Below are 10147 nucleotides of genomic sequence, written 5' to 3'. Positions count from 1 at the left end.
TTTTATATAAGGAAAACAAAGGAAAAAATCCTAAAAAGGTCTACAATATAGAGAGCAAGGGTTCGGGAGTTCATTTGTATGTAGGGAATGTGGTAGACTAACCATTCTAAGGGAGATTAGTCAACCAACACCCTATAAACACCCATTCTAAGAATGATAACCTCTGTGTGTGTGTGTGTGTGTGTCTTAACTGAGAAATAAAGGAATAAAAAAAATGAAAGAAAAGTCCCATTTTGGGTCATCCAGTGAAGAATCCAAGAGTCCAAACACCAAAGTTGAAAGCCTAGGCATACTCTAGATTGAAAAGGGGAATTTGCCTCAGAATATCCTAAATTTTGGAAACAAGAGGTAAATTGAAAGGGATAATGAAAAATGTTTTGATTGATTGCCTTAGATTCAAAGATGGCTCTTTCCCTTAGAACTATGATTTAAAAAAACGCAACATCAAAATATCTAATTTCAACCATGGACTGGATGAGGTGCATGAGGTTTTTTTATTGAATTTTAAATAAATGGGAATTGGGTCCCAATATAATGATTGAAATTAGAGAAATCAATGTTGATGGAGTAGAGAATCTCCTTCATTGCATCAAGTCTTAATGGAGAGTTGAAATAAATTTGTCATTAATGAATTTTGCAAAGTCTTTTGATTGGCAATAGGAATTTGAATGTAATTGAAGTCAATCATTAATGAATGGTTTAAAAATCCCCTGACTGAGTCAACTATGGAAGATTTGAAAAATCCTTAATTAAGATTCATGGTTTTAATATTTTGATTGACTCAATTATTAATTGAAGATTTGAAAAATAATCTTATTGTAAATTAGGGTTTTAATGCTAGTATATGAAAGTAACGATGTAATCCCAAGAGGGGGTGAATTGGGTATTTAAAAATTTATTACGCGAAAGCTCAGTTTATTTTAAACCTTGTTAATCAATATAAAACACAACCTCAATCACAATCAACTAATCAGCGATAGTATTATACAAATAATCAATCCTATATATGAAATCTAAATTTAGCTTTCAGAAAATTCAACAATCAACCCTGAATTCCAACAATAAACAAGTATATTCTTAAGGCAAGATTCAATAATATTAATCAAACAAATATCCTATTTATACTTAATTTATCAAGAAAAGTGAAATAGCTTTTTCCTCAACCAATTTAAAAACTTAATTCAGATTTTCAGCTCTTATTTGAATTTTAGTAAGAAACATAAACTATAAACAACAACCAACCAATTTAGTTATTCAAGGTTAACTTAAACAAATCTCAGCATTCAACAAATTTTCAATAACTTTAAACATACACGACAGTTTAAAGAGTGCGGAATTTAAAGAGAGTAAGGGAAGAAGATTGAACACAGGATTTTTTACAAGGTTCGGCTTATAGCCTACGTCCTTGCCCCAAGCAACTTGCTTTGAGGGTTTCCTTTACCCACTCTGTCCAATAGGTGGAGCAACCCCTCTCCGTTGGAAGGTGGAGACCCCTCTCTAATGAAAATACCCTCTCTCTAGGCAACGATTCTATCCCCGAATCATCCGATTGCAAAAACCAGCAAATCAATTGTTCATACAAATATAGAACTCTCACAGCAGAGCATATTTTGTACAATAATTAGCACTATGTACTCAAAACAACAATATGCAATTGAAGCTCAATAATATTTCAAAGTTATTCTAATTTACGGTATAAGAATTCAGCAGTAGAAATCAAAAGAACAACCTAGGGCTCAAGAGTTTCGCATACAATAGCTTTTTGAAAGAGAATGTAGAGTATAATCAATGATGTGCATGTGTATTATGTTGTATTGGTTGCCCTAATTGAAAGATAATAACCCTTATATAGATTAGGAAGAAATCTTACCGTTTTCCCCAAGTTTGGAAACCATATCATTGAATTTTGGAAAGAAATCAGTGTTGTTTGAAAGTTTATATCACAAGCTTCAGTCACCTAAAGTGTACCCTCAGTTGCCTTAACCCTTTAAAATAAGCACTCCTGAACAGGCATTAGTAGTTCAGTCACCTGACCTCGAGATTTTAGTTGCCTGACCCTGTTCTGATTTCTTTTTACACATGCAGTAGCATATCAGTTGCTTGAACACTATGAAACTTAGTGTTTTTCAAATTTTGATTCCAAAACTTGTTTACATTCACTTTGAAAAGTATTTTGGACTTTTTAAAATATATTTTCTACATTATAAAGAAGGTCTCTAAGTCCATATTTAAATCCTAAAAAGCTTTAGTCTCAATATTGAAATTTAGAAGTACTTATATGAGAGTCTCAAAAGATAAATACACTTAAATTCTAAGTCTTCATGTCGTATAGCTTCAAAATTATCCAAGCTTGATCAACACTTCAATAAGCTCATATTCTTCATGACTTGTGAACGTAAGATTAGCTTAGGTTCATCTTCATTCAATCTTTGCCAAGTATAAGCAATGTACTTTGTGATACACATAATTCCTGAAATTTATCTTGAAAGCACAATTAGTAACCTTAATTTCTTATCATCAAAATGAGATTAAGCCTTGTTAGGCTAACAATCTCTCCCTTTCTGATGATGACAAATAAGGAGCAAAATGAGGTAGCCTTGATAGGCTTCCCCTCAAAATTTCAATATGACATATATCAAGCTTCAACAAATATAACATATATCAAGCTAACATGTATAACTCCCCCTGAATGTAATAATTCCTTAAGCAACATTCAATGATTTTTTTAGCATAAGAACATGACATTCATAAGATATATCTGCATTCAGCATAAATATCAACACATTCAGCTAGAACTCATTTCAATAATTCATTTTTCTATAACTTCTCCCCCTTTTAACATCAATAAAAAGGAATAAAATAGAAAATAAAACATGCAAATCGTCATAGGACCATTTAGCAGTATTCTCAAACCAAATATTCAGCAATATGTCCATCAAGATATCCATTAATCAGCATGGAAAAGATACTCAATATAATTCATGTTCAACATGCATTTCGCAATAGGAAGAATATCATAAGTAGAAGAAAGTAACAATAAAGATAAGAAAATTACAAGAAGTTTAAAAAACAAATAAAAATACCAAGTATCATAATATTACAACCCGAATTGTTTTTAGTGAATGAAATTAAAAGACATCTAGTCTGCATCATTATCACCACCATAAAAAAATGTACCCTCCTCCTCCTCATCATCATCATCATCCTCGCCTGAGCTCGCCTCTAAGGGAGCTTTTCCTTTCGTAAAGGAAGAACGACCCATATGACTCTCAATACGTGTGAGCCACAGATCGAATGAAGTCAAACTGTACTGGAGTGCATTATACTTCATATTCATATCACTACAAAACGCACTCACCTAGGAGTCCATATGGCGACAATAATCAATGAACCACGAAGGAGCATCAGTAGTTGGGACTGCTGGTGCAAGTGGTGCATCCTAATGTGGATCCTGAACATGTTGATGATCTATTGGTAATCCTCCATCACCCCGAGGTGCTCTACCATGTTTAGGTATCCATCCATAGTCTCGATACAGTTCGTATCCCATGAGCTTTACCGTAATAGAGGAAAATTTGTCATATGAGGTGCGTTTAATAAACAAGGTAGATGAGGTGGTAACCCCAATATGATAAAAAATTAGGTTCAAAGTTCTTCCATATGGAAGAATTACAAACCTTGCTTCTTCTTTTGAGATCATCCATCTTAGGATTAGGGTTAACAGATCTAGGCATTTCCATTTGTACAGACACCACATTACAAAACAGTCTAAATAGGACAGATGGTCACGAGACCCCACCCTAGGTAGAATGTTATAGGTAATAAGGATATGAATAATCCTAGCTTCAAGAGTAAGTTGTCTGTATAATGGAGGGTAACCAAAATAGATAGGTTATGCACTCATTTTTAAAGGTAAGAACTCTTTTGGATTAAATTCCTGTGCCATGATTTAGGATTGTCCTAGGTGTGGACATTCAAAGTCACCAACTTGAATCCTAAATCAAGTGGAAATACTTTGTTGAGTAACAGCAAACGCCTTATCCATAACAGTGGTCGTATATAGCATTTCACCCTTTTCCATATTGGCATAAAACAACCTAACTAAATTAGGATAAACACCCTTAGGTTGATATGTAATAAATATCCCCCATCGTAAGACATTAAACATATGGAGGATGTTGGGAAAGTGCTCTTGCATGAATGAAATATCCAAAACCTTACCAAGGATAGGTTATGTGGATTTGATATGCTCTCTATATATTCTCCTTGCTGTGGGAGAGACAATCCATTTTTGAATAGCTTCAGAATCGTCATTCCTTGAGGTTTTGCTTTGGTTTGCCCTTTGCTTTGTTCTTGGTATGGTTTTGGGATAAAATGTTTGGTTAAATTTGCTTAAAATTGAGAGAAATAGGCAAGATATGAAGGTTTAATGGAGGTTTTGAGGTTCAATCAAAGTGAGAGAACACTAAGAAGTGGAAGACGAGCCTTCAAAAGAGGAGAAAATAGTGTTCAAGTGCCTAAAGGTTTGAAAAATTAGGATTTTCACGAACAAAATGTATTTGTATCTATGCAGTTCAGGTGCCTGACCTGAAGCAGTCAGTCGCCTGACTTTTTTGGTTTTTAAAACTTCATAAGTCAGTAGTGGTTCAGATTACTAAGGATGAAAGTTCAGTCACCTGAAGTGCCTGGTCTTGAAAAATATGCAAGTCAGTGTCAATTCAATTGATTGAAAGTGAAGGGTCAGTTGCCTGACCTTCCGAAATTTGACTAACTTGCTCTTTTGACTCAAACACTCATTTTAATGAAATTCCCCCTCTCAAATCACTTCTATACTGTGTAATAAACCTAATTCTCATCATATTGAGATGAACCGGTCCTCTGAAAGAGGTTTTCTAAAAATATTCACCCATTATTCATATGTGTTTACGAACTCAAGAATGATATCCTCCTTTTGCACCTGATCTCTAAGGAAATGATGTCTTATATCAATATGCTTAGTCCTTGAGTGAGATATAAGATTTTGGGACATATTTATGGCACTAGTATTATCACACTGAATGGGTACAGCCTCATATTCCAAGTTAAAATCCTTAAGTTGTTAGTTCATATATAACATTTGTGCATAACAACTACCAAATGCAACGTACTCAGCTTCACTAGTGGATAATGCCATGGAATTTTGTTACTTATAAAACCAAGATACCAGAGAACTTCCTAAGAAGTGGCAAGTACCACTTGTACCCTTTCGGTCTATTTTACATCCAGCGTGATCTACATCCGAATAACTGATCATTTCAAATGTTGTATCTTTAGGATACTATAAATATAAGTCCATAGTACCTATCAAATACCTTAATATTCTTTTAACAGCTATTTGATGAGATTCTTTAGGTGCAGCTTGAAATCTAGCACACATGCAGACACTGAACATAATATCAGGCCTACTGGCTGTCAAATAAAGTAAGTTACCTATCATGCCTCAGTAGGATTTAACATCTACTAATTTTCCTTGCTCATCTTTTTCTAGCTTGATAGAAGTGTTCATTGGAGTTCCCAATGGCATGCCACCTTCTATGTCAAATTTCTTGAGCAAGTACTTTACGTATTTTGATTAATTTATGAATGTTCCATTTTTGGCTTGTTTAATTTGAAGACCAAGGAAATATGTCAATTCATCCATCATGCTCATTTCAAACTCATCTTGCATATATGTAGCAATTTCTTTGCAAAATTCCTCATTTGTAGCACCAAATATAATATCATCAACGTAGATTTATATGATGAGCATATCATCGATCTTAGATTTTAAAAATAAGGTACTATCCATTTTACCTCTAGTGAAGTCATTTTCTAACAAGAAGTCACTCAACCTTTTGTACCAAGCTCTAGGAGCTTGTTTTAATCTGTATAGGGCCTTTGTTAGTCTAAACACATGATTCGAAAAATGGAAGTCTTCAAAGCCAGGGGTTGTGCTACATACACTTCTTCATTTATGTATTCATTCAAGAATGCACTTTTCACATCCATTTGATAGAGTTTGAAGTTTTCGTGGGATGCATAGTCTAGTAGCATACGGATTGCTTACATTCTAGCTACACGGCCAAAGGTCTCATCATAGTCTATACCCTCTTCTTGATTGTAACCTTGAGCTACTAATCTAGCCTTGTTATGGACTACAATACCATTTTCATCCTTTTATTCCTATAGATCCATTTAGTGTCAATTACTAAATGATCAGCGGGTCTAGGAACTAACTTCCAAACTCTATTCCTTTCAAATTGTTGACCCTATGGGTCATGCCCTGTTTTGATTATGACAAATACTCTGGTTTTTAATGTCTATCTAGTTTGTGTGCAGGTTTATATTAGCAAACCAATTGATGAAACATGAAAGCAAAGCATGAAGACCCGGAAGACTTTAATTTGATTGTCAAATCAATGATCGTAATATGGGTCTGTAATAGTAAATAGGTATATGGTCTATAATAATCTCTGCATGTCATGCATGTAGGTTTTTGTAAGCTCAACACGACCATAGATTGACCTTAGGGTACCGAATGTCATTAGGGGACTGGTCGATCGACGCCGAATTTTTGGAACTATCTCAAAATGACCTCAGTAAGATCATAGTATGACTCTAGGTCCCAACACTCTCACACTTATCATATAAAATATAAGAGTGTTACAAATGCACTTAAATTGAATATTTCTAGGGATTTTGAGGGAGCTCGGGCAACCAAACCCCAAGAGTTCAAAACTCCTCGAGATCACGAACTATTGAGAAGTCAACAGTTGACTTGAGCTCTCGGGCGACCGAACTTATTTATGCATACTGTCTACGGGTGCCCAAACCCATCGAAAGGGACTTTCCACCAACTCGGGCTATCGAGCGGTTTAGTTCAAAAAGAGCCCCGGGAGACCGAACACACAAGTTCGAGCTACCGAACCTATGACCGGGCACCCGATTTTACAATGAAATGTTTCTGACTTTGTTTTGGGCCACCAAACTTAAACTTGAGTTGTCGAACCCATTTAAGGACCTTTATTTATTGTGTCTGTTTGGGCAACCGAACCACGGTTCAGCCACCCAAACCTTGGCGGGTTAAAATTTTTTTAACTGTGATAAATCGGGTTAAGTTGGGTTAAGTGTGTTTAAACATTTTGAATCTTTTCTAATAATTCCCAACAAGTCCCAAACGGCTATAATTTTACCCCTGCCTATAAATATGGGTTCATTTGTGAGGATTAGGACAAGAATAGCAAAAATCATTAGCCAAAAATCCTCTCTTTTGAAAACCCTCTTATTGTCCAAATACTCTCAAATTTCCATTCCTTTGATACATTGTGAGATTGTGAGAGCTTATAGAGTGTGCTTGTGATTGCTAATGAGTGCTAAAACTCCCAGTGTGCTTGTGTGATTGAGATATGATTTTTCGGAAGTTTAGCTTAGGTTTATCCCACAAATTTTCATACTATAAATCTTGTGTTGGGATAACCTAGTAAGCTTAGGATATTTGCATTGTTATTGCAAGTGTCTAATAACTTTTTTTTTGGTTGTACAAAGATATTTTCAAACAATCAAAATATTTTCAAACTACTAGTGTGCTTATTTCATTGAGGAAAATCTTATTGAATTAGTTTGATTATCATATTCATATCTTTGTAATATTGATTTGCTACTGAACTGTGCTTTGCTTAGATTCCAAGATACTGCTTGTTTTAAACATTCTTAAGCATATCACTAATTATATCATATTGAGTGTTGTTAGCATAACTATTTGCATCACTGAGCTTACATTACCTACATTATTGATATGTATGTGATTGCGCGTATTGGGTACATATCTACTTTACTTAAAAGCATAATCACTATACCATTTGAGTGAACATACTATTGTTTTTCCAAGCGTGGCCTGAGGGGATTTGATCTAGCCCGAACGGATCAGGTTGGGGTCAACCCTGTGAATTTGACCTAAGGCCTTCTCCGCCTCGTAAGGAGAGTTTGTAAAGGTCGAGGTCAGCCCTGTGCTAATTGACCTGGTTGTATTAAGTGTCGCTCCACCAGTTAAGTGAGCCATTAGTTGAATCCTTGGGCTTGCGAGCTAGAGGCGGGGACGTAGGCACAGTTGGCCGAACCCCGATAACATATCGTGTATCTATTTATATTTCTGCACTTTATATTTACCGCACGTGTATGTTATTGTGTGAATGATGCGCATGATTTAAATTTCACATATTATACTTATCGGTGCATTTGGGTAGACTGACCCTAGGTTGTGAATATACTGTTGATGAACTAGTTGAACCTAGGAGAGAAATTTTTAAACACCCAATTCACCCCCTCCCCCCTCTTGGGAATACACCAAATCTAACAATTGGTATCAGAACCTCGTTGCACTAGGCTGAATAGCTTTTGTAAAAGATTGCAATGGCTCTCATTGGTGTATCCCCATTCGGAGAGGAATAGTCACCTTCTAGGCCTCTTGTATTTTGTGGTGTCGATTACACCACCTGGAAAATTAGAATGAACATATTTATAAAATCAATGAATTGGATGGCTTGGTGGGTGATTATTAACGAGATTCGTATGCCCTTGGATGAATATGATATTAGGATAATGCATGCGAATTCATATGCCATGGACATGTTATATCTTGCATTAGATTTTGATATTTTTGTTGAGTTTGTGGCATGTCGGACTGCAAAAGATATATGGGATGAACTGTAAAGGAAATATGGAGAGTCCCAGGAGAATGAGACCACCACTCAGGAAGTAGTAAATAATAGGGCAGTTACATTAACAAACAATGAGGTATATGTTCCTATCTCAGCCTCCGTAGATGATTATGTTGTTGAATGCTATGATATGTCAAATGATAAATCATCTGTTGAATTTCATGATAATTCTGTCAATAATGCATATGATGATTCTTATACTGAATATTGCAATATATTGTATGATGAATCATCTGGTATTCCTTGTGATAAATCTATTGACAAAGCATACATGGATTCATATGGTAGTTATAGAGATAAATCTTGTGATAAATCATATATTGAAACTTATGAGGAAAGCATGCCCTTGAACAAAGAACTAGAATCCACTTTTTTAAAATGCATAAACTTCTAGTTAGGATGTCTAAGAAGAAAACAATCTTGAAAAATGAGAATAAAAGGATAGCAAAGCAATTAGAAAAATTAAAAGATTATCATGCTATTCTAGAAAAGAAAAAGATTGAGAAGATATTGAATATTAACTGCTTGGAAGAAAATGAAATGAAGAATCATGATAAACCCTTAGGAGCTAAAGGGAATAAATCTTTCAAAAAGGGTTCATTTTTTAAGTCCCACGGTCATAAAAAATGCCTTAATGAGTAAAACCAGAATAAATAAGCATAATCCTTCACGCATACACAAAATTTTCTTATTCTATGAAATGTTATGGCACATTCAATTTACTTGTCCATCTAGAAGTGCCAAAGGCTTAGATAAGGAGATGGTGTGGGTAGTTATGAAGGCAAACCGTGTAGGATCTAAGGAAGACAGGATTCCAATAGAAATTCTATAAATATTTTAATCTTCCCTTAGTTCCTAGGTTTAGGGGTTGGGATGACTGTAGGCTTAGGAAGTGTTTTGTGCTTAAAATGAAAATTCTTAGTATATATATTCACTATACACTTTTTCCATACTAAGAATCATAAGATTAGCAAGACAATTCAAAAATTGAATAAAATCAACTTCCAATTGGACAAGGCATCTTTGCCAAGTAATTAATTTCAAATGCTTAATCCATACTTGAATGTACAATTCTTAAGTTTAAGCATATTGTTGTCCATTTTACATAAATGAGCTTTAGGGATCCATCCTATTCTATATATCTTTAACCCTAATCTCATTAATATGAAATGGCAAGTTAGATTTGCATTTGATTGAAAAATATGAAGTGGGGATGCTCAGTATAGAAACTATGTCTAAAGTCTATACTAATGTCGAAGGCCTGTGTGGCGTATAAATATGAAGTGGTGATGCTCAATATAGAAACTCTGTGTGAATTCTATACTGATTTCGAAGGTGTAATGACCTGCTATTTATATTATTATTATTTTTCCATAATAATATTTATAAAACATATCACCAACTGACTAAAA

This window comes from Malania oleifera, chromosome 1 (genome assembly GCF_029873635.1).
Source record: "Malania oleifera isolate guangnan ecotype guangnan chromosome 1, ASM2987363v1, whole genome shotgun sequence".
In the NCBI taxonomy this organism is placed as follows: Eukaryota; Viridiplantae; Streptophyta; class Magnoliopsida; order Santalales; family Ximeniaceae; genus Malania; species Malania oleifera.
Note: the sequence above shows the minus strand (reverse complement) of the source record.